This window comes from Phasianus colchicus, chromosome 24, assembly GCF_987193195.1.
Source record: "Phasianus colchicus chromosome 24, bPhaCol1.hap1.1, whole genome shotgun sequence".
Taxonomy (NCBI): Eukaryota; Metazoa; Chordata; class Aves; order Galliformes; family Phasianidae; genus Phasianus; species Phasianus colchicus.
Window position 1 is genome coordinate 81,355 of NC_143459.1, and position 27,832 is coordinate 109,186.

At 51.7% G+C, this 27,832-nt stretch overlaps 1 long non-coding RNA gene and 1 pseudogene across 1 annotated transcript; both read left to right on the forward strand.

Moving 5' to 3' along the window:
- Positions 1–8,071: 8,071 nt before the first annotated feature.
- On the forward strand, positions 8,072–11,332 carry LOC149915070 (uncharacterized; annotated as a pseudogene).
- Positions 11,333–11,720: 388 nt separating this feature from the next.
- On the forward strand, positions 11,721–15,894 carry LOC149915071 (uncharacterized). The gene is made up of 3 exons (XR_016459718.1): positions 11,721–11,950; positions 14,262–14,354; positions 14,651–15,894. It is a non-coding gene; the product is annotated as an uncharacterized LOC149915071 (long non-coding RNA).
- The last annotated feature ends 11,938 nt before the right edge of the window (positions 15,895–27,832 follow it).

Genomic DNA, 27,832 nt, shown 5'->3' on the forward strand with positions numbered 1-27,832 from the left:
ACTGCAGCGTGCATGCTTAGTTTACATGGGGACATGGGGGGGGACATCCCCTAACCCCCATTATCGAAAAATAAACCTTAATTGCAAAAGTGAGGGGTGTCAACCCCCGACCCATGGGAACAAAGTGGTCCGTGGGGGTGACACTGTGGGGGTGTCCCCATCTCCAGTACGTGACACCACCAGGGTGCCATGAAGGTGTCCCCAACTTTGGTGGTGTGACAGCACGATGCTGTGTCCCCACTTCTCCAGGAAGTCCTCCAGCTGGTTACAGTGTCCCCAGCTTCGGCTCAACGTCCCCAGGGGGTCCTTTTGTCCCCTCTGCATGACGGTGACACCCAATGCTGGCTGCCGAACGCGACACCCGATGACGATGACACTGCGTCACGGCTGTGCCACACTGGTGTCACACAGTCCCCTCTGGTGGTGGCACAGAGTTCACCACCGTGCGTGTCCCCATCCTCATGTCAGACGATGGTGACAGCGCCAGAGGACTCCAGTGTCACCAGGTCCAGCTCTAGGCGGGCCTGGAGGGGTGACAAAGAACAGTGAGAGGCTCAGTGACAGCATGGTGACAACGCAGAGCTGCCTGTGCCTGCCCCCATGCGGTGGTCAGAGTACAGGGAATGGTGTCACCCGATAGATGGTGGCACACAAGTGATGGTGACACCAGATGACGGTAACAACAGTGACAGCCAGGGATGGGGACACTGCGTCACGGCTGTTCCACATCGAGGTCACCCTGTGTCACGGTGTCACCTGAAGACAGTGACACTCAACGACTCTTAGTGGCATCCAGTGAAGGGAAGCACCAACAATGGTGACACCACCGACCCCATGTCACACCCACAGCAGACCCCACATGTCCCCCGACTATCCCCAGCTCCCCTCCCTGTACACTCCTTGTCACCTCTTCAATGAGGATGGCACCGCTCTGCAGTTGTGCCAGTCCTCTTCTTGGTTGCAAGTGTCCCATTTGGTTTTGTCATCCAGTATTTTTGGGAGAAAACGTGTGGTAGTTCTAAGAGAAGGGGTATTTCTGGGAGAAAATATCCTCTTTTTGGAAGAGAAGGTGAAATTTACCACTGAAATGTGGTATTTCTGGGAGAAAATGACATACTTGAGGGAGAGAACTCGGAAATGGTGGGAGAGAATGTCTTCTATTCGAGAGCAACTGTGGTATTTTTGGTGTGACGACTGGTCCTTTGGGGAGAAAATACGGTAAATATGGGAGAAAATGTCCTCTTGAGGAGTGTCAAGTAGTACTTTTGAGAGAAAATGTCAGGTATTTCTCAGAAAACTGCTGTTTCTGGGAGATAGTAGCATCCTTGGTTGGAAAATGACAGGTGTTTGTGAGAAAGCTGGTATTTTGGGAAAAAAGGCCGTATTTTTAAGACGAAGCTGGTATTTCTGGGGGAATATGTCCCGTCTTTGGGAGAAAAGTGGTCTATCTTGGAGAAAATGTCATGTATTTGGGAGAAAACTGGTCTATCTGGAAGAAACTGCCATTTTTCTGGGAGTAAGTGTGATCCTGAGGAGCGTCAAGTAGTATTCTTGGGATGAAACGTGAGGTATTTCTAAGCGTAGTGGTATTTCTGGGAGAAAATGTCTTGTTTTGGGGGGAAAAGATCACATGTATGTGAGAAAGCTGGTATTTCTGGGAGTAAACGCCATATTTTTAGGAAAAAATGGGTATTTCCCGGATAATCGGTCACATAGTTAGGAGAAAAGTGGTCTATCTGGGAGAAAATGTCCTTGTTTTTTGGTGGAAGAGATCATGTGTAGGGGACTAAAATAGTGTTCCCGGATGAAAATGTCACGTATCTGTGAGAAAAGTGGTATCTGTGGGTCACAGTGCTGTTCCCCAGGGGTCGGTGCTGGGGCCTGTCCTCCTCAAGATCTTTCTTGATGAGCTGAGGGCACTGAGCGCACCCTCAGGAAGTTTGCGGATGACACCAGGCTGGCTGGAAGTGTGGATCTGCCTGGGGGTAGCGAGGCCCCACAGAGGGATCTGGACAGGCTGGAGAGCTGGGCTGAAGCCAATGGGATGAGTTCCAACAAGGCCAAAGGCCAGGTCCACGTTCTGTGGGAACGTTTGTGGAAAAGTGACTTTAGGTAGCTTAAATCTCTGCCTTCTGACACAAGAGCAAAATGGAGCCAGGAATGTATTCTTACTTCCATAATAAGAGTGTCAGAAGGAAACACCCTGAGACTTCTTGTAGGGGTGTCCATTTGCTGTCTCCCAAAAACCAGTTGGGGGAAAGGCACAAGAGGGGTGTGCCCTGCCAGCTCCAGGTCTTAAGACCTTAGAAACCCGGTCTCTTTCAAAAGTTGAGGGAGTTTCCATTCTTAGAGCTCAGCCTTGAAGCCTTGCTGGTTCAATTCCTCTCAATGATGCATCTAAAAGATGCAGTGCAGGTGGGCAAAGGTTCAGGTGGGCCAGCGGGTGAGTTTTACCACAGCCCGACACAGATGGATAAGCTGCTTCATTAACAAGTCCAGCTTTTACTGCGGGGCTGGCAGCATCTGTGCTGTTGTTCCATCTGCAGTCAGGAATGTCACACTGCCTTTTTTTCAACCCACATTTACTCTTTCACAAAAGAGCATCAACTTCTGATACTCGTTCTGCAAACTGGGGAAGAGTAACCCGCAGAATGCTAACTGCTGCAGAGGATAGGTTGGAAGACAGCCGCTCCACGCGCCCATCGTGCCACAGCAGCTCCTTGCTGGATGTGCCTGGCATAACTGGCTCCTGACAGCAATCCCTCACAGTGGGGAGAAAAGCAGCACTTGCACAGCTTGTTTTAAGAGCGCTAACCAAGCTCAGCTAAAATGCTCAAGGGAGACTGTCTTCAAGCACGGTCACAGGATGCGTTTGTTATACTGAGGACTAAAGGAGATCACTTCAGATTGACATCAGGGAGGAGACGGGGTAAAACTCCCCGCTGGCCCACACTTCAGGATCTGTGGCATGTTTTTCTGCACAGCTGCCGTTTCTAAATTTGGAAAGAGACAGTAAAACATACCTGGAAAGAGTTGAGAAGTCAGGGTCTCCGTAGCTACAGAGAGATGTTGGATGCTTCTTTCTGTGGGAACGTTCTGTGGAAAAGTGACTTTAGGTAGCTTAAATCTCTGCCTTCTGACACAAGAGCAAAATGGAGCCAGGAATGTATTCTTACTTCCATAATAAGAGTTTCAGAAGGAAACACCCTGAGACTTCTTGTAGGGGTGTCCATTTGCTGTCTCCCAAAAACCAGTCGGGGGAAAGGCACAAGAGGGGTGTGCCCTGCCAGCTCCAGGTCTTAAGACCTTAGGAACCCAGTCTCTTTCAAAAGTTGAGGGAGTTTCCATTCTTAGAGCTCAGCCCTGAAGCCCTTGCTGGTTCAATTCCTCTCAATGATACATCTAAAAGATGCAGTGCAGGTGGGCAAAGGCTCCACAGCTGTACAGCATCCACGGGACAGCTCTTATTGAGCTGGCAGGTGTAACTGCTTCCCGAGGAGCTGTGCAGCCATAAAGGCATTCCAAAGCACCTCTTGCTCTTACATGAACGCATCATTGGCTTCATCTCACTGCCGTGCTTAATTCCCAGTGCTGACAGGTCTGTCCGGCAGCTCTGCCTAGAGAACCAGCATATGTTTCAGGCACGTGTCCTGAACGAGTCACTTCGTTTCAGCGAGTTTAGCATCAGTGAGAGCTCCCTGCCCCAGCAAGTCTACCGAGCACCTGTGTTCTCCTACATCCCCGCACCACGCCGTGCTGCTCAGCGAGTCCAGCGCAGCTCTGCAGCACCCGGGGGACTACAGAACACGTGCCAGCGGTGAGCTGAGCTCGTTCTTCAGGTCCTGCTCCGGGCTGTGCCCTTCTCACATCCCACGCACCGAGCCCGGCCGGGCCACCGCTCGGTTCTTCCTTGGAGGAGAAAGTGGCCAGAGATGCCGCCGCAGGAGCCGTGAGAAAACCGGGCAGAGATGCGCGCTCGGCTTTCAAGAAGCGCCAGCAGCTCGGAATCGGCCTGGAGAAAGCGATTCTGGGGAAGCCGGAGACGCGGCACGTCTCAGCGCGGCTCCCGCAGGAGCGGTACCGTTCGACGGCGTCGCCACGGCGACGGCGCCTCAGCGCCTCAGCGCCGGTCCGTCGCTACGGCGCCGCGCCGTCCCCGCCGAGTGACGTCATCACGCCGCGACCCGAGGAGGCGGCCGTGCGGAAGCGGTGCGGGGCGCCTCGGGGCTCCGGGCGCCGCCTCGGCTCCTACAGGTGGGTGTTCGGGGGGCGCCGGGGCGGGGGCCGGGGTGAAGGCGGCGGGGGGGCCGCGTGCCGCTCTGTCTCGGCCCCGCGGGGTCTCCGTGGTGCTCGGGGCTTCCCTCGGCGGGGGCGGCTGCCCTGCGTCTCGCCGCCTCCCCCACCCCGTGTCTTTCGCTGCCCTCCCCCCCTCTCCCCCTGCCGCTGATCGCCCGCACCCCCCAGTCCCTCTGTGTGCCCCCCGGGGTTACACCCTCCCCCCGGTCTCCCTCCCCTCCAGTCCCCCCGTTCTGATCGCCGTAGTCCTCTTCCACCCCTCCCCTCTGTGCCTCCCCCATTCTGATCCCCAGGGTCCCCCCCCCGATCCCTCATCCCTCCCCAGTCCCCCGTTCTGATCCCTGGTGTCCCCCCACCCCCCCCACCGCTCTCCCCATTCTGTCCCCTAGAGTCCCCCCCTTTCCCAGTCTCCTCTATCTGACCCCCGAACCCCCTCTCCTCCCCCCGAGTGCCCCCACTTCAATTCCCCCATTCTGATCCCCAGAGTCTCCTACCACCCCCCATTCCCCTCTATTTGACCCCCAGGGTCCCGTGTCCTCCCTTCTCCTCCCACCTCCTGGCCCCTTTTTTCTGACCCCTAGAGGTCCCTGTAACCCCCTGTGCGCTCCTCCCTGACCCCTGGAGTCAGTTCCTCATTTTGACCTCCAATTTCCCTCAGCCAGACCCCATAGAAGCCTCGCACAACCCCTGGCTCTTCCCTCCCACCCCTCCCTCCACCCCCAGATGCTCTTCCTGCCTTGTAGAAACTCTGTTCACCCCTTTCCCCCACACAAGCCACTAAGTTTCCCCCCAGACTCTTTTTCCACCCCATAGACATCCCACTCTTCTCCCCCCCAATACTTCCCTAAGGTGTCCCCCAGACTCCCCTTCCACCCCATAGAAGCCCCCCACAACCCTCCAGATTTCCTCTGCCACCCCTTCTCCATTCCTAGACCCCTTTTCCTCCCAGCAGAGACCCAACTCACCCCTTTTTTCCCCCACACAACCCCCCCTCCACTCCCAGACCCCCCTTTCTGCCCTACAGAAGCCCCCTTTCCACCCCTCAAGTTCCCCTCCACAATGTACCCCTCCATCCCCAGGCCCCCTTTTCACTCACAGAAGCCTCGTTCTGCTCTTTTCCCCCTCACAACCCCCTCTCTCCATCCTCAGAGCCCCTTTCCACGCCACAGAAGCCCTCCACAATCCCTCAGTTTCCCCTTCCAACCTTTCTCCACCTCCAGACCCTCTTTCCACCTCACAGAAGCCCCACTCACACCTTTTCGCCCATAGATTCCCCACGAGCCCCCCCCTATATACCCCTGGAGGCATGCAGAAGAATCTGGAGATGTTGTAGAGGGGTTTGGGGCATCCAGTTGGTCCCCAGGTGGATCCAAGGTGTCCTTGGATTCATACAGAAGGATCTGGAGATGTCCCAGAGGGATCCTGGGGTGTCCAGGGGGTCCCAAGAATGGTCCTGGGGGTCCCTGGAAGGATCTGGAAGCTCCCAGGATGGGTCCAGGAGCTCCGAGGAGCCACTGGGATGATTTGGAGATGTGCCAGTAGAGTCTGGTAGGGTCCAGAGAGTTCTCATGTGGGTCTGAGTGGTCCTGGAGTCATCCCGTCATCAGAGACATCTCTGGGGATGTCCCAGAGAGGACTTGGAGGGTGCAGGGGGTTTTCAAATTGATCCAGGGGGTCCTTGGATTCATCCAGAAGGGTCTGCAGACGTCCCAGAATGATCCTGTGGAATGTGGGGGGGTCCTCAGGTGGGTTCAGAGGGTCCTATTGTCTTCTGGAAGGGTCTGGAGATGTCCCATGGGTGTCTTGGGGTCCCCAGGCGTTCCTGGAGTCCTCCAGAGGTCTCTAATGGGGATTTTGAGGACAACCTCACATAGTGACACATTCTCGCTCTTCTTTGTCCCCGTGGGATCGCCCCCAATAATGTCTGTTTCCATTAAAATCAATACTATGTCACTTTTCTTGTATATTTTTTGCCACTTCCTTTCAGAAATGGATGGTTCCCACCAATCCCTGTGCAAAGCCCCACGGAAACAATCCCCCCAGGGCCACCGGGTGACACCGGACAACCACTTGTCCCCAAAGTTCTCACTGTCACCGTAACCGTGGAACCTGGGGCCGTACCAACGTACCTTGAGAGCCCCATCCGCGTCCTACAGCTCCATTAGGGAGGCAATGTTGGCTATGGCCGCATGAACAGGCGGCGTGACCTTATTTAACTCTCTGTAATCCACTGTCATTCTCCACGTGCCATCCGACTTTCGCACTGGCCGTGTGGGGGAATTATATGGGCTGTGTGCAGGTCTTACAATGCCCACTTTTTCTAATTCCTGCACCGTTCCCCATATTTCATCTTGCCCACCCGGAGTCTGTACTGCCTTACATCAGTAATCCGGCGCGGTTTCGGCAGGCAAATAGGCCCATGTTTCACATGGCCTCTTAATATTGCCTGCACTGCCCGGGTACGGATACATCTCTGTCCAAGTCTGAACTCTCCCACAGTTGTCTGGAGAGCCAGACCCCATAGAATATCTATGCCCAAGATGTATTCCTGCACTGGGGCAATACACACCTTACACTCCCGGGGTGGGAGACGCCCCACCCTCAGATTCAACCATGTTTGGGTGACAGGAATAGTCTGTCCCCCAAAGCCACCAATCATCACTCTGTCTCCACCAAATTTGGTTGGATCTTTGTAGATAATTGATGTTTCTGCTCCAGTGTCCACCAATGCCATAACTCTCTGAATGTTTTTTCGGGACCAATAAATCCTTAATTCTACACAGGGCCTCTGGTCCTATCTGGAGGCCCTAGGGGGACTAACATCCCTCGTCACGCCATGAATTGAGCTATGGCCAATTCTTTTGCTTCCAGTGCCTCAGGCATTGTAGCCCGAGACACCTGAGGCAGCTTTTTTTTTCTATTAGCAACAATGAAATCTTCTAAGTTCCATGTTGTTGTTGGCATTCTCTCTGTAACCCTTACCCTTGGTTTCTTAGGGTAGGTCTGAAATTTTTGGTTGTCCTTTAGCTGTCTCCAAAGCTGGAGAAGAATATGGTTGGGCTGGCAGTCAATCTTAGCAAATTGGACCCCAGCCCGAATTAAATCATTAAACATAGTGAGCCCCATCGAGAGCCCCATCAGCGTCCTACAGCTCCTGGACGCTGTCACCCTGGCTGTCCGTGACTGTCCCAAGCTGTCCCCCCTGCCATGGTGGCACAACTGCAGCACGGTGACATCCTCATTGAAGAGGTGACGAGGAGGAGTACAGGGAGGGGGGCTGGGGACAGTCGGGGGACACGTGGGGTCTGGTGCAGGTGTGACATGGGGTCGGTGGTGTCACCATTGTTGGGTGCCACCTTCACTGGATGCCATTGGGTGTCACTGAATGTCACTGTCTTCAGGTGACGCCGTGACACAGGGTAACCTCGATGTGGAACAGCCGTGACGCAGTGTCCCCATCCCTGGCTGTCACTGTTGTTACCGTCATCTGGTGTCACCATCACTTGTGTGCCACCATCTATCGGGTGACACCATTCCCTGTACTCTGACCATCACATGGGGGCAGGCACAGGCGGCACTACGTTGTCACCGTGCTGTCACTGAGCCTCTCACTGTTGTTTGTCACCCCTCCAGACCTGCCTACCGCAGGACCCGGTGACACCGGAAACCTCTGGCGCTGTCACCATCGTCTGTCATGAGGACGGGGACATGCACGGTGGTGAACTCTGTGCCACCACCAGAGGGGACTGTGTGACACCAGCGTGGCACAGCCGTGATGCGGTGTCATCACCGTTGGGCGTCACTCCTGGCAGCTGGCGCCGGGTGTCACCGTCATGCAGAGGGGACAAAAAAAACCCTGGGGACATTGAGCCGAAGCTGGGGACACCGTGACCACCTGGAGGACTTCCCAGGGAAGTGGGAACACCACATGACAATGTCACACCACCAAAATTGGGGACATCCCTGTGTCACACCCCAAAGCTTGGGACACCTTCATGGCACCCTGGTGGTGTCATATCCTAGAGTTGTGAACACCCCCCAGAGTTTGGGACAGCCCTCTGGAGACGCCATCTGTGCCCTCCCCCACAGAAAACATTGTTCCCATGGGGTGGGGTTGACACCCCTCACTTTTCTAATTAAGGTTTATTTTTGATAATGGAGGTTGGGGGATGTCCTCCCCATGTAAGTGATAAAGGGCAGAGGAGCGGCTGTGGGGCTCCATGTATCACACTGGGGATGAACTCTGGGGACAGAGGTGACTGCAGCATCCTGGCCCCATCGCCCCTATGGCCCCATAACCACTACAGCTCCATCTCGTAGCCATCCCTCGTCCGTATCCCACAACGTTATCCCATCACATATCCATCATATCCACCCCACAGCCATCTCAAACCCATCCCATATCCATACCCCCACATCCTATCCCCATCCCTAACCCTATATCCATAGCCATTCCGAATCCTTATCCCCACATGCATCCCATGTCCATTCCATCTACTTATCCCATGCCACTATCATCCCAATCCCATCCCGTGTCCATATTTCATCCCCAATCCATCCCACCTTCTTCAGTGTTGGTCCCATGTCCATCCCAAGCCCATCCCATATATATTCCATTTTCCTACCTCCCATTCCATATCCACCCCATATCCATATCCCCACACCCCAACCCTACATTTCACATCCCAATGCACATCCAACATCCCAACCCCAGCTCCCAAGCCCAGTTCCAAACCTCATATCCCAACCCCACATCCAAGCCCCACCTCCCACCTGTAAATCCCATTCCCATCTCGCACCCCCTATAGCAGTAGGGCGCACCCCGAGGCCCCACCCACGGCCCGCCCCCTGCCGCGCTCCTCCCACCAACAGCGCAGCGCAACGCCGCACCGCCCGCGGGCTCTCATTGGGCAGGTGCCGGACCGTCCCAGCCCCGGGCTCTCATTGGTCAGGTGCCGGTCCGTCCCGCCCCCGGGCTCTCGTTGGGCACGTGCCGATCCGTTCCGCCCCCGGGCTCTCGTTGGTCAGCGGCAGCGGCGCCGGCTCCGATTGGCTGAGGCGCGGCGCGCGGGAACGGCCGTTGGCAGCCGGCCTAGAGCACTTCTCCACTCAGGCGGCGGCGCTCCCGCAGCCCTGGCCGCCCCGCACCGCCGCTGCGCGCCGGAGCTGTCCGGGCAGCACCGAGACGGAACCGCGGCACGACGGGAGCGGTGCTGAGCACAGCAGAGTCGGAGCCGGGAGGGACGGAGAGCGGCGCCGGGACAGGGGAGGAAGCCTGGTGGGGTGAGGGGCTGGGAAGGCGGGGGGGGGATAGGGAGGCAGGCGGGGCTGCAGCGGCTGTGGTATCGGGGTACATGGGGCGATAGGGGTGGGTACAAAGGGATTTAGGGCAGCAGAGGGCTGTGAGGGGGAAACGGGGGGACACGGTGCTATAGGGAGCACTGGGGGCCGGGAGGGGCTGGGGAGAGCTACGGGGAGGGATATAGGGGGCTGGGGGAGGACCTAAGAAACTGTGGCTCTATGAGTGGCTGTAGGGGGAATGGAGGTGGGATAGAAGGGGATGTGGGGCTACAGGGAGCAGTGGGAGGGCCGTAGGCGTGGTATAGAGAAACAGGCATGACAGGGGTCTGTGGGTGGGATTGGGGGGGAAGTAGAGAGGTGTAAGGTTATAAAAGGCTGCAGAGAGACAATAGGGGGCTTGCGGGAGCACAGGGAAATAGAGGGTAATGTGGGGTGACACCGGGCACTAGACGGGAATGTGAGAGAGAAGACCCAGTAGGAGGCACAGATAGAGGCAAGCTGAGGAGGATAAAGAGGGAGAATCTCAACGGGAGGAGGTGTGGGTAGCTCCAGGCCACCTTGCTGTCTCCCAAAGAGATGCGGGCTGTGGGCTAGGCTGCGGGCAAGAGTGCTGGCCAGAAGCAAGCATCTGTGTGGAGAAAGGCAAAGGGCGGAGGAGGTTGAAGGGCAGCTACCGGGCATGGGCTTGCTCAGCAAGGGGAGCAGAAGCGTGAAGGGCACGAGAAGGGAATAGAGAAGGGCATGCAGAAGGAGAGAAGCTGCGAGCAGAGTTAAGAGGCACTTGTCAGAGCAGCAAGCAGAGCAGACAAGTGTTGAGATTGGGAGTGAGTAGCAGGAAAAGGCAAGAGCACCAAGAAAAAGGAGGCGAGGGGCAAGCAGCTCAGGTAGGGAAAAGGAAGGGCATGCAGCTCAGGTAGGGAAAAGGAAGGGCATGCAGCTCAGGTAGGGAAAAGGAAGGGCATGCAGATCAGGTAGGGAAAAGGAAGGGCATGCAGCTCAGGTAGGGAAGGGAGGGGACAGCAGCTAAGCTAGGAAAGTGAGTGGACAGCAGGTGAGGTAGGTAAGTGAGGGGACAACCAGTAAGGAAGCCAAGTGAGCAAACATCTGCTCAAGTACGTAGCGAGGGGCAAGGAGCTCAGCTAGGTAAGTAAGGGGGAAGCAGCTCAGGTAGGGAATGAGAGGGACCAGCAGCTCAGCTAGGAAAGCGAGGGGCAAGCAGGTCAGCTAGGTAATTTTTGGAACAAGCAGCTCAGGTAGGTAAAGGAAGGGACAGCAGTGCAGGTAAGAAGAGCAGGCAAGGGAATGGAAGGATAGGGCAAGGGGGGAGGTGAGGGTGAAAAGAAAGAATGGGGAGGGTAGGGAGGGCTTAAAGGGGGTTTCAGGAGTACCTATGATTATAAAAAAAAAAAAGAAAAGAAAAATGAAAAACAAGAAAAAAAGGTGAAAGAAAAAAGAGAAAGGGAAAAAAAAGAGTAATAAAGGAAAAAAATAAAAAAGGAAAAAAGAAAAAAAAAATGGAAAACAAAAAGAGAAAACCAAGATGAAAAAGATGAAAACAGAAAAAAATGAGAAAAGAGAGAGAAAAATGAAATAAAAAAGAAAAGTGCAATGAAAAAATTAGGAAAAAAAAAAAAGAAAAAAAGAGTGAAAATGAAAAAAGAAAACCAAGATGAAAATGAGAAAAAATAGATGAAAACAAAAAAAAAAAACGAAAAGAGAGAAAAAAAAAGAACAAGTGCAATGAAATGAAAAAAGAAACGAAAGCATAAAAAAAGAAGAAAAAGAAAAAAGCCCAAAAAGGTCAGAAAAAAAAGAAATGAGAAAAGAAGAAAAAAGCCAAGTAAACAGTCAAGAATAACAGCTGAGAAAAGACTGGATGGCCAAAATGTAGAGAAAGCAAAGCAGAGCACAGCAAGGCGAGAGTAGCAGCAAAAGGCAGGAGAATGAAGAAGGAGGGAGTGAAGAGCAGGAAAGGTGAGTTTGCCATAAGGCGAGGGGGAAGGGGAGGGGAAAGAGAGAAAAGGGGGGGTACGGGAGGGGAGGGGAGGGGAAGGGAAGGAGGGGGGGAGAGGAGAGAGGGGAGGGCAGGAAGGGAAAAATGGGAGGGAGGGGGGAGGGGAGGGTTGAAGGGAAAATAGAGAAAGAAGAGGCAAAGAAGAGACTCAGAAGTACAAAGTGGTGCACGTAAATGTAGAGGAAGCAAGTAGGGAAGCTAAGGGTAGCAGGGCAAAGGAAAGCAAAGGAAGGCAGTGAATGAGAGAAAGCAATCTTGCAGGAATGGTGGAGTGTGGGAAGAGCTGAGCCCCGGCCTGGCACAGGAGCTGCACGGCAGGAGAAGAAGCGGAGCCCAAAGGTAAGAGGAGCTCCTTGGGGCTTTTTGTGGGCTTGAAGCAAAGCTGAGAAGCCGTGCCCGGGAGGAGGTGTGGGTAGCTCCAGGCCACCTTGCTGTCTCCCCAAGAGATGCGGGCTGTGGGCTAGGCTGCGGGCAGGAGTGCTGGCCAGAAGCAAGCATCTGTGTGGAGAAAGGCAAAGGGCGGAGGAGGTTGAAGGGCAGCTACCGCGCATGGGCTTGCTCAGCAAGGGGAGCAGAAGCGTGAAGGGCACGAGAAGGGAATAGAGAAGGGCATGCAGAAGGAGAGAAGCTGCGAGCAGAGTTAAGAGGCACTTGTCAGAGCAGCAAGCAGAGCAGGCGAGTGTTGAGATTGGGAGTGAGTAGCAGGAAAAGGCAAGAGCACCAAGAAAAAAGGAGGCGAGGGGCATGCAGCTCAGGTAGGGAATAGGAAGGGCATGCAGCTCAGGTAGGGAATAGGAAGGGCATGCAGCTCAGGTAGGGAATAGGAAGGGCATGCAGCTCAGCTAGGGAAGGGAGGGGACAGCAGCTCAGCTAGGGAAAAGGAAGGGCGTGCAGCTCAGCTAGGGAAAAGGAAGGGCGTGCAGCTCAGCTAGGGAAAAGGAAGGGCGTGCAGCTCAGCTAGGGAAAAGGAAGGGCGTGCAGCTCAGCTAGGGAAAAGGAAGGGCGTGCAGCTCAGCTAGGGAAAAGGAAGGGCGTGCAGCTCAGCTAGGGAAAAGGAAGGGCGTGCAGCTCAGCTAGGGAAAAGGAAGGGCGTGCAGCTCAGGTAGGGAAAAGGAAGGGCGTGCAGCTCAGGTAGGGAAAAGGAAGGGCGTGCAGCTCAGGTAGGGAAAAGGAAGGGCGTGCAGCTCAGGTAGGGAAAAGGAAGGGCGTGCAGCTCAGGTAGGGAAAAGGAAGGGCATGCAGCTCAGGTAGGGAAAAGGAAGGGCATGCAGCTCAGGTAGGGAAAAGGAAGGGCATGCAGCTCAGGTAGGGAAAAGGAAGGGCATGCAGCTCAGGTAGGGAAAAGGAAGGGCATGCAGCTCAGGTAGGGAAAAGGAAGGGCATGCAGCTCAGGTAGGGAAAAGGAAGGGCATGCAGCTCAGGTAGGGAAAAGGAAGGGCATGCAGCTCAGGTAGGGAAAAGGAAGGGCATGCAGCTCAGGTAGGGAAAAGGAAGGGCATGCAGCTCAGGTAGGGAAAAGGAAGGGCATGCAGCTCAGGTAGGGAAAAGGAAGGGCATGCAGCTCAGGTAGGGAAAAGGAAGGGCATGCAGCTCAGGTAGGGAAAAGGAAGGGCATGCAGCTCAGGTAGGGAAAAGGAAGGGCATGCAGCTCAGCTAGGGAAAAGGAAGGGCATGCAGCTCAGCTAGGGAAAAGGAAGGGCATGCAGCTCAGCTAGGGAATAGGAAGGGCATGCAGCTCAGGTAGGGAAAAGGAAGGGCATGCAGCTCAGGTAGGGAAAAGGAAGGGCATGCAGCTCAGCTAGGGAAAAGGAAGGGCATGCAGCTCAGCTAGGTAAGTGAGGGGACAACCAGTAAGGAAGCCAAGTGAGCATACATCTGCTCAAGTACGTAGCGAGGGGCAAGGAGCTCAGCTAGGTAAGTTAGGGGGAAGCAGCTCAGGTAGGGAATGAGAGGGGCCAGCAGCTCAGCTAGGAAAGCGAGGGGCAAGCAGGTCAGCTAGGTAATTTTTGGAACAAGCAGCTCAGGTAGGTAAAGGAAGGGACAGCAGCGCAGGTAAGAAGAGCAGGCAAGGGAATGGTAGGATAGGGCAAGGGGGGAGGTGAGGGTGAAAAGAAAGAATGGGGAGGGTAGGGAGGGCTTAAAGGGGGTTTCAGGAGTACCTATGATTATAAAAAAAAAAAAAAAAAGAAAAATGAAAAACAAGAAAAAAAGGTGAAAGAAAAAAGAGAAAGGGAAAAAAAAGAGTAATAAAGGAAAAAAGAAAAAAAAATGGAAAACAAAAAGAGAAAACCAAGATGAAAAAGAAAAAGATGAAAATAGAAAAAAATGAGAAAAGAGAGAGAAAAATGAAATAAAAAAGAAAAGTGCAATGAAAAAATTAGGAAAAAAAAAAAAAGAAGAAAAGAGTGAAAATGAAAAAAGAAAACCAAGATGAAAATGAGAAAAAATAGATGAAAACAAAAAAAAAACGAAAAAAGAGAAAAAAAAAGAAGAAGTGCAATGAAGTGAAAAAAGAAACGAAAGCATAAAAAAAGAAGAAAAAGAAAAAAGCCCAAAAAGGTCAGAAAAAAAAGAAATGAGAAAAGAAGAAAAAAGCCAAGTAAACAGTCAAGAATAACAGCTGAGAAAAGACTGGATGGCCAAAATGTAGAGAAAGCAAAGCAGAGCACAGCAAGGGAAAGCAAGGCGAGAGTAGCAGCAAAAGGCAGGAGAATGAAGAAGGAGGGAGTGAAGAGCAGGAAAGGTGAGTTTGCCATAAGGCAAGGGGGAAGGGGAGGGGAAAGGGAGAAAAGGGGGGGTACGGGAGGGGAGGGGAAGGGAAGTGGAGGGGGAGAGGAGAGAGGGGAGGGCAGGAAGGGAAAAATGGGAGGAAGGGGGGAGGGGAGGGTTGAAGGGAAAATAGAGAAAGAAGAGGCAAAGAAGAGACTCAGAAGTACAAAGCGGTGCACGTAAATGTAGAGGAAGCAAGTACGGAAGCTAAGGGTAGCAGGGCAAAGGAAAGCAAAGGAAGGCAGTGAATGAGAGAAAGCAATCTTGCAGGAATGGTGGAGTGTGGGAAGAGCTGAGCCCCGGCCTGGCACAGGAGCTGCACAGCAGGAGAAGAAGCTGAGCCCAAAGGTAAGAGGAGCTCCTTGGGGCTTTTTGTGGGCTTGAAGCAAAGCTGAGAAGCCGTGCCTGGGAGGAGGTGTGGGTAGCTCCAGGCCACCTTGCTGTCTCCCCAAGAGATGCGGGCTGTGGGCTAGGCTGCGGGCAGGAGTGCTGGCCAGAAGCAAGCATCTGTGTGGAGAAAGGCAAAGGGCGGAGGAGGTTGAAGGGCAGCTACCGCGCATGGGCTTGCTCAGCAAGGGGAGCAGAAGCGTGAAGGGCACGAGAAGGGAATAGAGAAGGGCATGCAGAAGGAGAGAAGCTGCGAGCAGAGTTAAGAGGCACTTGTCAGAGCAGCAAGCAGAGAAGGCGAGTGTTGAGATTGGGAGTGAGTAGCAGGAAAAGGCAAGAGCACCAAGAAAAAAGGAGGCGAGGGGCATGCAGCTCAGGTAGGGAATAGGAAGGGCATGCAGCTCAGGTAGGGAATAGGAAGGGCATGCAGCTCAGGTAGGGAATAGGAAGGGCATGCAGCTCAGGTAGGGAATAGGAAGGGCATGCAGCTCAGGTAGGGAATAGGAAGGGCATGCAGCTCAGGTAGGGAATAGGAAGGGCATGCAGCTCAGCTAGGGAATAGGAAGGGCATGCAGCTCAGCTAGGGAATAGGAAGGGCATGCAGCTCAGCTAGGGAATAGGAAGGGCATGCGGCTCAGCTAGGGAAAAGGAAGGGCATGCAGCTCAGCTAGGGAAAAGGAAGGGCATGCAGCTCAGCTAGGGAAAAGGAAGGGCATGCAGCTCAGCTAGGGAAAAGGAAGGGCATGCAGCTCAGCTAGGGAAAAGGAAGGGCATGCAGCTCAGCTAGGGAAAAGGAAGGGATAGCAGGTGAGGTAGGGAAGGGAGGGGACAACCAGTAAGGAAGCCAAGTGAGCATACATCTGCTCAAGTACGTAGCGAGGGGCAAGGAGCTCAGCTAGGTAAGTTAGGGGGAAGCAGCTCAGGTAGGGAATGAGAGGGGCCAGCAGCTCAGCTAGGAAAGCGAGGGGCAAGCAGGTCAGCTAGGTAATTTTTGGAACAAGCAGCTCAGGCAGGTTAAGGAAGGGACAGCAGCGCAGGTAAGAAGAGCAGGCAAGGGAATGGTAGGATAGGGCAAGGGGGGAGGTGAGGGTGAAAAGAAAGAATGGGGAGGGTAGGGAGGGCTTAAAGGGGGTTTCAGGAGTACCTATGATTATAAAAAAAAAAAAAAAAAAAAGACAAATGAAAAACAAGAAAAAAAGGTGAAAGAAAAAAGAGAAAGGGAAAAAAAAGAGTAATAAAGGAAAAAAATAAAAAAGAAAAAAGAAAAAAAAATGGAAAACAAAAAGAGAAAACCAAGATGAAAAAGAAAAAGATGAAAATAGAAAAAAATGAGAAAAGAGAGAGAAAAATGAAATAAAAAAGAAAAGTGCAATGAAAAAATTAGGAAAAAAAAAAAGAAAAAAAGAGTGAAAATGAAAAAAGAAAACCAAGATGAAAATGAGAAAAAATAGATGAAAACAAAAAAAAAACGAAAAGAGAGAAAAAAAAAGAAGTGCAATGAAATGAAAAAAGAAACGAAAGCATAAAAAAAGAAGAAAAAGAAAAAAGCCCAAAAAGGTCAGAAAAAAAAGAAATGAGAAAAGAAGAAAAAAGCCAAGTAAACAGTCAAGAATAACAGCTGAGAAAAGACTGGATGGCCAAAATGTAGAGAAAGCAAAGCAGAGCACAGCAAGGGAAAGCAAGGCGAGAGTAGCAGCAAAAGGCAGGAGAATGAAGAAGGAGGGAGTGAAGAGCAGGAAAGGTGAGTTTGCCATAAGGCAAGGGGGAAGGGGAGGGGAAAGGGAGAAAAGGGGGGGTACAGGAGGGGAGGGGAAGGGAAGGAGGGGGGGAGAGGAGAGAGGGGAGGGGAGGAAGGGAAAAATGGGAGGGAGGGGGGAGGGGAGGGTTGAAGGGAAAATAGAGAAAGAAGAGGCAAAGAAGAGACTCAAAAGTACAAAGCGGTGCACATAAATGTAGAGGAAGCAAGTAGGGAAGCTAAGGGTAGCAGGGCAAAGGAAAGTAAAGGAAGGCAGTGAATGAGAGAAAGCAATCTTGCAGGAATGGTGGAGTGTGGGAAGAGCTGAGCCCCGGCCTGGCACAGGAGTTGCACGGCAGGAGAAGAAGCGGAGCCCAAAGGTAAGAGGAGCTCCTTGGGGCTTTTTGTGGGCTTGAAGCAAAGCTGAGAAGCCGTGCCCGGGAGGAGGTGTGGGTAGCTCCAGGCCACCTTGCTGTCTCCCCAAGAGATGCGGGCTGTGGGCTAGGCTGCGGGCAGGAGTGCTGGCCAGAAGCAAGCATCTGTGTGGAGAAAGGCAAAGGGCGGAGGAGGTTGAAGGAGAGCTACCGGGCATGGGCTTGCTCAGCAAGGGGAGCAGAAGCGTGAAGGGCACGAGAAGGGAATAGAGAAGGGCATGCAGAAGGAGAGAAGCTGCGAGCAGAGTTAAGAGGCACTTGTCAGAGCAGCAAGCAGAGCAGGCAAGTGTTGAGATTGGGAGTGAGTAGCAGGAAAAGGCAAGAGCACCAAGAAAAAGGAGGCGAGGGGCAAGCAGCTCAGGTAGGGAAAAGGAAGGGCATGCAGCTCAGCTAGGGAAGGGAGGGGACAGCAGCTCAGCTAGGGAAAAGGAAGGGCATGCCGCTCAGCTAGGGAAAAGGAAGGGCATGCGGCTCAGCTAGGGAAAAGGAAGGGCATGCGGCTCAGCTAGGGAAAAGGAAGGGCATGCGGCTCAGCTAGGGAAAAGGAAGGGCATGCGGCTCAGCTAGGGAAAAGGAAGGGCATGCGGCTCAGCTAGGGAAAAGGAAGGGCATGCGGCTCAGCTAGGGAAAAGGAAGGGCATGCGGCTCAGCTAGGGAAAAGGAAGGGCATGCGGCTCAGCTAGGGAAAAGGAAGGGCATGCGGCTCAGCTAGGGAAAAGGAAGGGCATGCGGCTCAGCTAGGGAAAAGGAAGGGCATGCGGCTCAGCTAGGGAAAAGGAAGGGCATGCGGCTCAGCTAGGGAAAAGGAAGGGCATGCGGCTCAGCTAGGGAAAAGGAAGGAATAGCAGGTGAGGTAGGGAAGGGAGGGGACAACCAGTAAGGAAGCCAAGTGAGCATACATCTGCTCAAGTACGTAGCGAGGGGCAAGGAGCTCAGCTAGGTAAGTTAGGGGGAAGCAGCTCAGGTAGGGAATGAGAGGGGCCAGCAGCTCAGGTAGGGAATGAGAGGGGCCAGCAGCTCAGCTAGGAAAGCGAGGGGCAAGCAGGTCAGCTAGGTAATTTTTGGAACAAGCAGCTCAGGCAGGTTAAGGAAGGGACAGCAGCGCAGGTAAGAAGAGCAGGCAAGGGAATGGTAGGATAGGGCAAGGGGGGAGGTGAGGGTGAAAAGAAAGAATGGGGAGGGTAGGGAGGGCTTAAAGGGGGTTTCAGGAGTACCTATGATTATAAAAAAAAAAAAAAAAAGAAAAATGAAAAACAAGAAAAAAAGGTGAAAGAAAAAAGAGAAAGGGAAAAAAAAGAGTAATAAAGGAAAAAAATAAAAAAGAAAAAAGAAAAAAAAATGGAAAACAAAAAGAGAAAACCAAGATGAAAAAGAAAAAGATGAAAATAGAAAAAAATGAGAAAAGAGAGAGAAAAATGAAATAAAAAAGAAAAGTGCAATGAAAAAATTAGGAAAAAAAAAAAGAAAAAAAGAGTGAAAATGAAAAAAGAAAACCAAGATGAAAATGAGAAAAAATAGATGAAAACAAAAAAAAAAAACGAAAAGAGAGAAAAAAAAAGAAGTGCAATGAAATGAAAAAAGAAACGAAAGCATAAAAAAAGAAGAAAAAGAAAAAAGCCCAAAAAGGTCAGAAAAAAAAGAAATGAGAAAAGAAGAAAAAAGCCAAGTAAACAGTCAAGAATAACAGCTGAGAAAAGACTGGATGGCCAAAATGTAGAGAAAGCAAAGCAGAGCACAGCAAGGGAAAGCAAGGCGAGAGTAGCAGCAAAAGGCAGGAGAATGAAGAAGGAGGGAGTGAAGAGCAGGAAAGGTGAGTTTGCCATAAGGCAAGGGGGAAGGGGAGGGGAAAGGGAGAAAAGGGGGGGTACAGGAGGGGAGGGGAAGGGAAAGAGGGGGGGAGAGGAGAGAGGGGAGGGGAGGAAGGGAAAAATGGGAGGGAGGGGGGAGGGGAGGGTTGAAGGGAAAATAGAGAAAGAAGAGGCAAAGAAGAGACTCAGAAGTACAAAGCGGTGCACGTAAATGTAGAGGAAGCAAGTAGGGAAGCTAAGGGTAGCAGGGCAAAGGAAAGCAAAGGAAGGCAGTGAATGAGAGAAAGCAATCTTGCAGGAATGGTGGAGTGTGGGAAGAGCTGAGCCCCGGCCTGGCACAGGAGTTGCACGGCAGGAGAAGAAGCGGAGCCCAAAGGTAAGAGGAGCTCCTTGGGGCTTTTTGTGGGCTTGAAGCAAAGCTGAGAAGCCGTGCCCGGGAGGAGGTGTGGGTAGCTCCAGGCCACCTTGCTGTCTCCCCAAGAGATGCGGGCTGTGGGCTAGGCTGCGGGCAGGAGTGCTGGCCAGAAGCAAGCATCTGTGTGGAGAAAGGCAAAGGGCGGAGGAGGTTGAAGGAGAGCTACCGGGCATGGGCTTGCTCAGCAAGGGGAGCAGAAGCGTGAAGGGCACGAGAAGGGAATAGAGAAGGGCATGCAGAAGGAGAGAAGCTGCGAGCAGAGTTAAGAGGCACTTGTCAGAGCAGCAAGCAGAGCAGGCAAGTGTTGAGATTGGGAGTGAGTAGCAGGAAAAGGCAAGAGCACCAAGAAAAAGGAGGCGAGGGGCAAGCAGCTCAGGTAGGGAAAAGGAAGGGCATGCAGCTCAGCTAGGGAAGGGAGGGGACAGCAGCTCAGCTAGGGAAAAGGAAGGGCATGCGGCTCAGCTAGGGAAAAGGAAGGGCATGCGGCTCAGCTAGGGAAAAGGAAGGGCATGCGGCTCAGCTAGGGAAAAGGAAGGGCATGCGGCTCAGCTAGGGAAAAGGAAGGGCATGCGGCTCAGCTAGGGAAAAGGAAGGGCATGCGGCTCAGCTAGGGAAAAGGAAGGGCATGCGGCTCAGCTAGGGAAAAGGAAGGGCATGCGGCTCAGCTAGGGAAAAGGAAGGGCATGCGGCTCAGCTAGGGAAAAGGAAGGGCATGCGGCTCAGCTAGGGAAAAGGAAGGGCATGCGGCTCAGCTAGGGAAAAGGAAGGGCATGCGGCTCAGCTAGGGAAAAGGAAGGGCATGCGGCTCAGCTAGGGAAAAGGAAGGGCATGCGGCTCAGCTAGGGAAAAGGAAGGGCATGCGGCTCAGCTAGGGAAAAGGAAGGGCATGCGGCTCAGCTAGGGAAAAGGAAGGGCATGCGGCTCAGCTAGGGAAAAGGAAGGGCATGCGGCTCAGCTAGGGAAAAGGAAGGGCATGCGGCTCAGCTAGGGAAAAGGAAGGGCATGCGGCTCAGCTAGGGAAAAGGAAGGGCATGCGGCTCAGCTAGGGAAAAGGAAGGGCATGCGGCTCAGCTAGGGAAAAGGAAGGAATAGCAGGTGAGGTAGGGAAGGGAGGGGACAACCAGTAAGGAAGCCAAGTGAGCATACATCTGCTCAAGTACGTAGCGAGGGGCAAGGAGCTCAGCTAGGTAAGTTAGGGGGAAGCAGCTCAGGTAGGGAATGAGAGGGGCCAGCAGCTCAGGTAGGGAATGAGAGGGGCCAGCAGCTCAGCTAGGAAAGCGAGGGGCAAGCAGGTCAGCTAGGTAATTTTTGGAACAAGCAGCTCAGGCAGGTTAAGGAAGGGACAGCAGCGCAGGTAAGAAGAGCAGGCAAGGGAATGGTAGGATAGGGCAAGGGGGGAGGTGAGGGTGAAAAGAAAGAATGGGGAGGGTAGGGAGGGCTTAAAGGGGGTTTCAGGAGTACCTATGATTATAAAAAAAAAAAAAAAAAAGACAAATGAAAAACAAGAAAAAAAGGTGAAAGAAAAAAGAGAAAGGGAAAAAAAAGAGTAATAAAGGAAAAAAATAAAAAAGGAAAAAAGAAAAAAAAATGGAAAACAAAAAGAGAAAACCAAGATGAAAAAGAAAAAGATGAAAATAGAAAAAAATGAGAAAAGAGAGAGAAAAATGAAATAAAAAAGAAAAGTGCAATGAAAAAATTAGGAAAAAAAAAAAAGAAAAAAAGAGTGAAAATGAAAAAAGAAAACCAAGATGAAAATGAGAAAAAATAGATGAAAACAAAAAAAAAAAAAAAAAGGAGAAGAGAAAAAAAAAAAAGAACAAGGGCAATGAAATGAAAAAAGAAACGAAAGCATAAAAAAAGAAGAAAAAGAAAAAAGCCCAAAAAGGTCAGAAAAAAAAGAAATGAGAAAAGAAGAAAAAAGCCAAGTAAACAGTCAAGAATAACAGCTGAGAAAAGACTGGATGGCCAAAATGTAGAGAAAGCAAAGCAGAGCACAGCAAGGGAAAGCAAGGCGAGAGTAGCAGCAAAAGGCAGGAGAATGAAGAAGGAGGGAGTGAAGAGCAGGAAAGGTGAGTTTGCCATAAGGCAAGGGGGAAGGGGAGGGGAAAGGGAGAAAAGGGGGGGTACAGGAGGGGAGGGGAAGGGAAAGAGGGGGGGAGAGGAGAGAGGGGAGGGGAGGAAGGGAAAAATGGGAGGGAGGGGGGAGGGGAGGGTTGAAGGGAAAATAGAGAAAGAAGAGGCAAAGAAGAGACTCAGAAGTACAAAGCGGTGCACGTAAATGTAGAGGAAGCAAGTAGGGAAGCTAAGGGTAGCAGGGCAAAGGAAAGCAAAGGAAGGCAGTGAATGAGAGAAAGCAATCATGCAGGAATGGTGGAGTGTGGGAAGAGCTGAGCCCCGGCCTGGCACAGGAGCTGCACGGCAGGAGAAGAAGCGGAGCCCAAAGGTAAGAGGAGCTCCTTGGGGCTTTTTGTGGGCTTGAAGCAAAGCTGAGAAGCCGTGCCCGGGAGGAGGTGTGGGTAGCTCCAGGCCACCTTGCTGTCTCCCCAAGAGATGCGGGCTGTGGGCTAGGCTGCGGGCAGGAGTGCTGGCCAGAAGCAAGCATCTGTGTGGAGAAAGGCAAAGGGCGGAGGAGGTTGAAGGGGAGCTACCGGGCATGGGCTTGCTCAGCAAGGGGAGCAGAAGCCTGAAGGGCACGAGAAGGGAATAGAGAAGGGCATGCAGAAGGAGAGAAGCTGCGAGCAGAGTTAAGAGGCACTTGTCAGAGCAGCAAGCAGAGCAGGCAAGTGATGAGATTGGGAGTGAGTAGCAGGAAAAGGCAAGAGCACCAAGAAAAAGGAGGCGAGGGGCAAGCAGCTCAGGTAGGGAAAAGGAAGGGCATGCAGCTCAGCTAGGGAAGGGAGGGGACAGCAGCTCAGCTAGGGAAAAGGAAGGGCATGCAGCTCAGCTAGGGAAAAGGAAGGGCGTGCAGCTCAGCTAGGGAAAAGGAAGGGCGTGCAGCTCAGCTAGGGAAAAGGAAGGGCGTGCAGCTCAGCTAGGGAAAAGGAAGGGCGTGCAGCTCAGCTAGGGAAAAGGAAGGGCGTGCAGCTCAGCTAGGGAAAAGGAAGGGCGTGCAGCTCAGCTAGGGAAAAGGAAGGGCGTGCAGCTCAGCTAGGGAAAAGGAAGGGCGTGCAGCTCAGCTAGGGAAAAGGAAGGGCGTGCAGCTCAGCTAGGGAAAAGGAAGGGCATGCAGCTCAGCTAGGGAAAAGGAAGGGCATGCAGCTCAGCTAGGGAAAAGGAAGGGCATGCAGCTCAGCTAGGGAAAAGGAAGGGCATGCAGCTCAGCTAGGGAAAAGGAAGGGCATGCAGCTCAGCTAGGGAAAAGGAAGGGCATGCAGCTCAGCTAGGGAAAAGGAACGGCATGCAGCTCAGCTAGGGAAAAGGAAGGAATAGCAGGTGAGGTAGAGAAGGGAGGGGACAACCAGTAAGGAAGCCAAGTGAGCATACATCTGCTCAAGTACGTAGCGAGGGGCAAGGAGCTCAGCTAGGTAAGTTAGGGGGAAGCAGCTCAGGTAGGGAATGAGAGGGGCCAGCAGCTCAGCTAGGAAAGCGAGGGGCAAGCAGGTCAGCTAGGTAATTTTTGGAACAAGCAGCTCAGGCAGGTTAAGGAAGGGACAGCAGCGCAGGTAAGAAGAGCAGGCAAGGGAATGGTAGGATAGGGCAAGGGGGGAGGTGAGGGTGAAAAGAAAGAATGGGGAGGGTAGGGAGGGCTTAAAGGGGGTTTCAGGAGTACTTATGATTATAAAAAAAAAAAAAAAGACAAATGAAAATCAAGAAAAAAAGGTGAAAGAAAAAAGAGAAAGGGAAAAAAAAGAGTAATAAAGGAAAAAAATAAAAAAGGAAAAAAGAAAAAAAAAATGGAAAACAAAAAGAGAAAACCAAGATGAAAAAGAAAAAGATGAAAATAGAAAAAAATGAGAAAAGAGAGAGAAAAATGAAATAAAAAAGAAAAGTGCAATGAAAAAATTAGGAAAAAAAAAAAAAGAAAAAAAGAGTGAAAATGAAAAAAGAAAACCAAGATGAAAATGAGAAAAAATAGATGAAAACAAAAAAAAAACGAAAAGAGAGAAAAAAAAAGAACAAGTGCAATGAAATGAAAAAAGAAACGAAAGCATAAAAAAAGAAGAAAAAGAAAAAAGCCCAAAAAGGTCAGAAAAAAAAGAAATGAGAAAAGAAGAAAAAAGCCAAGTAAACAGTCAAGAATAACAGCTGAGAAAAGACTGGATGGCCAAAATGTAGAGAAAGCAAAGCAGAGCACAGCAAGGGAAAGCAAGGCGAGAGTAGTAGCAAAAGGCAGGAGAATGAAGAAGGAGGGAGTGAAGAGCAGGAAAGGTGAGTTTGCCATAAGGCAAGGGGGAAGGGGAGGGGAAAGGGAGAAAAGGGGGGGTACAGGAGGGGAGGGGAAGGGAAAGAGGGGGGGAGAGGAGAGAGGGGAGGGGAGGAAGGGAAAAATGGGAGGGAGGGGGGAGGGGAGGGTTGAAGGGAAAATAGAGAAAGAAGAGGCAAAGAAGAGACTCAGAAGTACAAAGCGGTGCACGTAAATGTAGAGGAAGCAAGTAGGGAAGCTAAGGGTAGCAGGGCAAAGGAAAGCAAAGGAAGGCAGTGAATGAGAGAAAGCAATCTTGCAGGAATGGTGGAGTGTGGGAAGAGCTGAGCCCCGGCCTGGCACAGGAGCTGCACGGCAGGAGAAGAAGCGGAGCCCAAAGGTAAGAGGAGCTCCTTGGGGCTTTTTGTGGGCTTGAAGCAAAGCTGAGAAGCCGTGCCCGGGAGGAGGTGTGGGTAGCTCCAGGCCACCTTGCTGTCTCCCCAAGAGATGCGGGCTGTGGGCTAGGCTGCGGGCAGGAGTGCTGGCCAGAAGCAAGCATCTGTGTGGAGAAAGGCAAAGGGCGGAGGAGGTTGAAGGAGAGCTACCGGGCATGGGCTTGCTCAGCAAGGGGAGCAGAAGCGTGAAGGGCACGAGAAGGGAATAGAGAAGGGCATGCAGAAGGAGAGAAGCTGCGAGCAGAGTTAAGAGGCACTTGTCAGAGCAGCAAGCAGAGCAGGCAAGTGTTGAGATTGGGAGTGAGTAGCAGGAAAAGGCAAGAGCACCAAGAAAAAGGAGGCGAGGGGCAAGCAGCTCAGGTAGGGAAAAGGAAGGGCATGCAGCTCAGCTAGGGAAGGGAGGGGACAGCAGCTCAGCTAGGGAAAAGGAAGGGCATGCGGCTCAGCTAGGGAAAAGGAAGGGCATGCGGCTCAGCTAGGGAAAAGGAAGGGCATGCGGCTCAGCTAGGGAAAAGGAAGGGCATGCGGCTCAGCTAGGGAAAAGGAAGGGCATGCGGCTCAGCTAGGGAAAAGGAAGGGCATGCGGCTCAGCTAGGGAAAAGGAAGGGCATGCGGCTCAGCTAGGGAAAAGGAAGGGCATGCGGCTCAGCTAGGGAAAAGGAAGGGCATGCGGCTCAGCTAGGGAAAAGGAAGGGCATGCGGCTCAGCTAGGGAAAAGGAAGGGCATGCGGCTCAGCTAGGGAAAAGGAAGGGCATGCGGCTCAGCTAGGGAAAAGGAAGGGCATGCGGCTCAGCTAGGGAAAAGGAAGGGCATGCGGCTCAGCTAGGGAAAAGGAAGGGCATGCGGCTCAGCTAGGGAAAAGGAAGGGCATGCGGCTCAGCTAGGGAAAAGGAAGGGCATGCGGCTCAGCTAGGGAAAAGGAAGGGCATGCGGCTCAGCTAGGGAAAAGGAAGGAATAGCAGGTGAGGTAGGGAAGGGAGGGGACAACCAGTAAGGAAGCCAAGTGAGCATACATCTGCTCAAGTACGTAGCGAGGGGCAAGGAGCTCAGCTAGGTAAGTTAGGGGGAAGCAGCTCAGGTAGGGAATGAGAGGGGCCAGCAGCTCAGGTAGGGAATGAGAGGGGCCAGCAGCTCAGCTAGGAAAGCGAGGGGCAAGCAGGTCAGCTAGGTAATTTTTGGAACAAGCAGCTCAGGCAGGTTAAGGAAGGGACAGCAGCGCAGGTAAGAAGAGCAGGCAAGGGAATGGTAGGATAGGGCAAGGGGGGAGGTGAGGGTGAAAAGAAAGAATGGGGAGGGTAGGGAGGGCTTAAAGGGGGTTTCAGGAGTACCTATGATTATAAAAAAAAAAAAAAAAAAGACAAATGAAAAACAAGAAAAAAAGGTGAAAGAAAAAAGAGAAAGGGAAAAAAAAGAGTAATAAAGGAAAAAAATAAAAAAGGAAAAAAGAAAAAAAAATGGAAAACAAAAAGAGAAAACCAAGATGAAAAAGAAAAAGATGAAAATAGAAAAAAATGAGAAAAGAGAGAGAAAAATGAAATAAAAAAGAAAAGTGCAATGAAAAAATTAGGAAAAAAAAAAAAGAAAAAAAGAGTGAAAATGAAAAAAGAAAACCAAGATGAAAATGAGAAAAAATAGATGAAAACAAAAAAAAAAAAAAGGAGAAGAGAAAAAAAAAAAAGAACAAGTGCAATGAAATGAAAAAAGAAACGAAAGCATAAAAAAAGAAGAAAAAGAAAAAAGCCCAAAAAGGTCAGAAAAAAAAGAAATGAGAAAAGAAGAAAAAAGCCAAGTAAACAGTCAAGAATAACAGCTGAGAAAAGACTGGATGGCCAAAATGTAGAGAAAGCAAAGCAGAGCACAGCAAGGGAAAGCAAGGCGAGAGTAGCAGCAAAAGGCAGGAGAATGAAGAAGGAGGGAGTGAAGAGCAGGAAAGGTGAGTTTGCCATAAGGCAAGGGGGAAGGGGAGGGGAAAGGGAGAAAAGGGGGGGTACAGGAGGGGAGGGGAAGGGAAAGAGGGGGGGAGAGGAGAGAGGGGAGGGGAGGAAGGGAAAAATGGGAGGGAGGGGGGAGGGGAGGGTTGAAGGGAAAATAGAGAAAGAAGAGGCAAAGAAGAGACTCAGAAGTACAAAGCGGTGCACGTAAATGTAGAGGAAGCAAGTAGGGAAGCTAAGGGTAGCAGGGCAAAGGAAAGCAAAGGAAGGCAGTGAATGAGAGAAAGCAATCATGCAGGAATGGTGGAGTGTGGGAAGAGCTGAGCCCCGGCCTGGCACAGGAGCTGCACGGCAGGAGAAGAAGCGGAGCCCAAAGGTAAGAGGAGCTCCTTGGGGCTTTTTGTGGGCTTGAAGCAAAGCTGAGAAGCCGTGCCCGGGAGGAGGTGTGGGTAGCTCCAGGCCACCTTGCTGTCTCCCCAAGAGATGCGGGCTGTGGGCTAGGCTGCGGGCAGGAGTGCTGGCCAGAAGCAAGCATCTGTGTGGAGAAAGGCAAAGGGCGGAGGAGGTTGAAGGGGAGCTACCGGGCATGGGCTTGCTCAGCAAGGGGAGCAGAAGCCTGAAGGGCACGAGAAGGGAATAGAGAAGGGCAGGCAGAAGGAGAGAAGCTGCGAGCAGAGTTAAGAGGCACTTGTCAGAGCAGCAAGCAGAGCAGGCAAGTGTTGAGATTGGGAGTGAGTAGCAGGAAAAGGCAAGAGCACCAAGAAAAAGGAGGCGAGGGGCAAGCAGCTCAGGTAGGGAAAAGGAAGGGCATGCAGCTCAGCTAGGGAAGGGAGGGGACAGCAGCTCAGCTAGGGAAAAGGAAGGGCGTGCAGCTCAGCTAGGGAAAAGGAAGGGCGTGCAGCTCAGCTAGGGAAAAGGAAGGGCGTGCAGCTCAGCTAGGGAAAAGGAAGGGCGTGCAGCTCAGCTAGGGAAAAGGAAGGGCGTGCAGCTCAGCTAGGGAAAAGGAAGGGCGTGCAGCTCAGCTAGGGAAAAGGAAGGGCGTGCAGCTCAGCTAGGGAAAAGGAAGGGCATGCAGCTCAGCTAGGGAAAAGGAAGGGCATGCAGCTCAGCTAGGGAAAAGGAAGGGCATGCAGCTCAGCTAGGGAATAGGAAGGGCATGCAGCTCAGCTAGGGAAAAGGAAGGGCATGCAGCTCAGCTAGGGAAAAGGAACGGCATGCAGCTCAGCTAGGGAAAAGGAAGGGCACGCAGCTCAGCTAGGGAAAAGGAAGGAATAGCAGGTGAGGTAGAGAAGGGAGGGGACAACCAGTAAGGAAGCCAAGTGAGCATACATCTGCTCAAGTACGTAGCGAGGGGCAAGGAGCTCAGCTAGGTAAGTTAGGGGGAAGCAGCTCAGGTAGGGAATGAGAGGGGCCAGCAGCTCAGCTAGGAAAGCGAGGGGCAAGCAGGTCAGCTAGGTAATTTTTGGAACAAGCAGCTCAGGCAGGTTAAGGAAGGGACAGCAGCGCAGGTAAGAAGAGCAGGCAAGGGAATGGTAGGATAGGGCAGGGGGGGAGGTGAGGGTGAAAAGAAAGAATGGGGAGGGTAGGGAGGGCTTAAAGGGGGTTTCAGGAGTACCTATGATTATAAAAAAAAAAAAAAGACAAATGAAAATCAAGAAAAAAAGGTGAAAGAAAAAAGAGAAAGGGAAAAAAAAGAGTAATAAAGGAAAAAAATAAAAAAGGAAAAATGAAAAAAAAAATGGAAAACAAAAAGAGAAAACCAAGATGAAAAAGAAAAAGATGAAAATAGAAAAAAATGAGAAAAGAGAGAGAAAAATGAAATAAAAAAGAAAAGTGCAATGAAAAAATTAGGAAAAAAAAAAAAGAAAAAAAGAGTGAAAATGAAAAAAGAAAACCAAGATGAAAATGAGAAAAAATAGATGAAAACAAAAAAAAAACGAAAAG